Here is a 3950-nt window from a genome sequence, read left to right as displayed (position 1 = left end):
TCGATACCCATAAAAGTCAGATTACTACGATGTTATATCTTTCCTATACTGTTGTACGGAGTTGAGTCGTGGACTCTCACAGACGCCACCTGCAAGAAAATTGAGGGTTTTGAGATGTGAAAATTCGTCGAATTCTGAAGATATCTTATACAGACCACATTACTAATGAGGGTGTTTTGCTGAGAATGCAAAAAGAAAAAGAGCTGTTAATCAGAATAAAAACAGCCAAAATTTAATACCTCGGTCACATCATGAGGAACAGTGAAAGATATGGACTGCTGCAACTGGTCTTACAGGGAAAAGTAGAGGGAAAGCGAGGACCAGGAAGGCGAAGGATTTCGTGGCTGAAAAATCTACGTACGTGGTTCAACACAACCACTACATATCTTTTCAGAGCAGCAGTGTGCAAAGTACAGATTGCCATGATGGTCGCCAACATCCGAAACGGATAGGCACTACAAGAAGAAGAAGACAGAAAATAATGAAGATATGGCAATTCTGCGGGTGTCAAATGAAAGTAGAAGACTTATTTACTATCAAGATATATTAAATACCAACTGACAGACGAAGGTAGACCAACACATACGTGTGACTTCCTTTTCGAATAGGGGCTATTACGTTCTCAGATAGTTATCCAATTTCATCGGCTATGTCGTTTTATTTTTACAATTTTATCTTGTAATCCAAACACTGTTTGGTTCTGGGGACATTTAGCAAGAAAAAAGTTCACTGAAGATGAACTGATAGGTCCGAAAACGTTCGTTCTGAACACTTATGTAATCACTTTGGATTTTTGAATTTTAATTCCTAATTAAACTTTTACCAATTACAACAGGAATTTTTAGTTCGATGTTAAAAGTTACTTAACTACATGGTGCACAGCCAACCCATCGGTGCAAACAAGTTAAGGGAGCACCGATGGGTTCCACACTATCACCATTAATAGCGAACTTGTTTATGAAAGAAATAAAACAGCGGGATATAGAAACAGCTAAATACAAACGCAAATTTTGGCTTAGATACGTGAATGACACTTTTATCATCTGGACCCACGGAGAAAAAAAACTAAACGGATTTTTAGAACACGTCAACAATATTCACCATAAAATTCAGTTTACTATGGAACTGGAAAAAAACGATCAAATACCATTCTTAGATGTGTTAATAATAAATAAACAAGACGGACACATAGGCCATATAGTGTATCGGAAACCGACACATACTGACAGATATCTAAATGCTGCTTCAGGTGCTTCACATCACCATCCTGCACAATTACATTCAGTCATCAAAACCTTGATTACAAGATCCGAAAGACTGACAGACCAAGAACATCAAAATGAAGAAATCCATAATGCGAAAACAGCGTTAAAAAAAAACGACTTCTCAACATACACCATCGAGAAAGCTCAAAATGTCCGAAGAAGAATTAAGGACCCAACAGAAGACGACAAACCGGTCGGCAAAACCATTCTGCCATATGTGAAGGGTACAACAGAGAAAATAGGGGGAGTGCTGAGAAAAACAAAATAAAAACGAAATAGAAACGATATGTAACACGGACAGAAAAATCTCAACTACATATTTACCAACAGCAAAAACCAAAATATCGTTAGAAAATCACGAAGTATATGAGATTCCATGTGGGGATTGTGAAAAGTCATAGGTACATCTGGCAGACCAACCGAAGAATCCATGTTAGACCAGAAGAACACCGAAATGCCATCGAAAGGAAAAAAACAATAAACAAACTTCTATTTATATATGTATATGTTACGGACAATGACGTTAATCCGGCCAATAACGTTATTGGCCGGCCAATATCGACAATGGCCGGTTGAATTGGTCATTGTCGACAATGGCCGGATATTAACGTTATTGTCCATAGAAACTGGACATTGATGATAATTTTAAATTCTTGATAGCATTTCTATCATTGCCCGGCCAGTGTCGACAATGCCCGTTGTTAATCGGTCAATGTTCAAATTTTGACTAAAAGATAGGTTATGTGTAGGTTAGGTTTACTGTTGTTTACTTCATGTGTGTATATTGTGTATTGTTTTAGTGCTGAAATTACTCGTAAATTTATTTAATAAGTGTTGTCATGGATATCAACGATGTGCGCACTCGTTTTAATAATTATTATATAAACTTAATAGTCAAGTCAAAACGTAATGACAATAAATCATTTTTAAACTGTGACGAATACAATAGCAGAATAAGTGAAAGATGAAGCGAAAAATATTTTGAGAACACCGGGTGCTAAAAAAAGAACAAAGCACTATAGAAAGAAATTCATTGATCAAGCCAGCTCCCGCCGGCCACCTGCCTCTTGGAAGTTTAAACATTAATTTAAGAGAAAAACCATTGTTTATTTGTGAAATAAACATTTTTTCTGATCCATGACAGCAGTAAAATGTATTTGAATTAAATAAATTACATACATTCTTCTTTTTTTTGTTAAATAATTTAATTAAAAAAAAATTTTTTGGACACCCTTTATAATTAATTATGTAAGTGTTTATGTTACTGAATAGAGAAATAATAACCTTTTAAATGAGGTAGCACACGACCACTATTGTCATTTAAAAAAATCATCGATGACGTCATCACACCCAGATGGATGACGTCACTAGTATGCCATATATGCCAAAATATCATAATTTAAAAATAAAAAAGACCTGTTTCGGGATTTTTCCTTAAAGTGGCCGGTTTACGAAATAACGAATTTATTCCTTTCATTTGCACCATACTGTATATAAAAATATTATTATTTCCTTGTTTGTATTTATGAATATGTTACCCATAGTATGACAAATAAAGACGTTTTATTTGTTTTTAATAACTACTTATATTTCTGCAACTACTTTCAGAAATATCTTAGTATCTCATTTTAAACACTTACTGGCTTACACCGATTGGCTTCTGAGGGATCGATTTATCAACATTGGCCATTTGCTTCTGGCCACTGTCGTTATTGACCGGTTATTGATGAAAAATCTAATTTTACGTTCAGTTTTTACAACATTGGCCAATATTTAAGGTTATTGTCGTTAATGGCCGGGCATTGTCGTTAATAACCAAGGAAAATGGACATTCACCACAATGCCCGGCCATTAACGTCAATGTCCAATTTACATCATTGACCGTAACATATGTATACAGGGTGGGGCATTAGTGTGACAAAGTCCAATTACTCGTTTGTCGTAAGAGATACGAAAAAAAGTTATTTAGGTAAAAGTTGGGGCACAGATAGTACCATAATCTAAAAATATTTTTAAATATACAGGGGCGTGCGTATTGACAGGGTGACACAAACTTATGTTTTTTTAAATGGAACACCCTATATATTTTTACATTTTTGAATTATCCTCAATGTTCCCTTTCTTAAAATATAGGGTTTTGTAATATTATACGAGGTAGTTTAAAAGATAATTACGTTTTTTTGTTAATTTCGTAGCAAAATTTACACCCTGTAGAATTGTAGCGATTTGACATCAAATTTTTATTTTATGTTTAAACGGTTTTTAATATAGTCTTCTATTGTTAAACATTAACAGTATAGCGAAATATTTAATTTTAGTATACAGGGTTGGTCGAAACTCGGAATGGGTGTTTTCTGAGTTTTTTTTTAAATGGAACACCCTGTATTTTAGTACTGTAATAAAATGATATTTTATGGTACTTTTTTATTTCTTAAGCATTCCCTATACCTAAGTGCTTTAATTTGTAAGTTATTCGTAAATATTTAAGCCAAACATTAATTGCAACAAAAATTACGTGAAATTTTATTAGGTGGCCGTGAAAATATTCAATCAAAAATAATTTTTCAAAAAAAAATTAATCATAATCTAGCCTGATCCTTAATCTATTAATATTGAATGCAGGGCCGCTGAGAGGGATGAGCGGGCCCCGGTAAAAAGTAAATGCGGACCCCCGGCAAAAAGTGA

Source organism: Diabrotica virgifera, chromosome 10 (genome assembly GCF_917563875.1).
Source record: "Diabrotica virgifera virgifera chromosome 10, PGI_DIABVI_V3a".
NCBI classification, from domain to species: Eukaryota; Metazoa; Arthropoda; class Insecta; order Coleoptera; family Chrysomelidae; genus Diabrotica; species Diabrotica virgifera.
Note: the sequence above shows the minus strand (reverse complement) of the source record.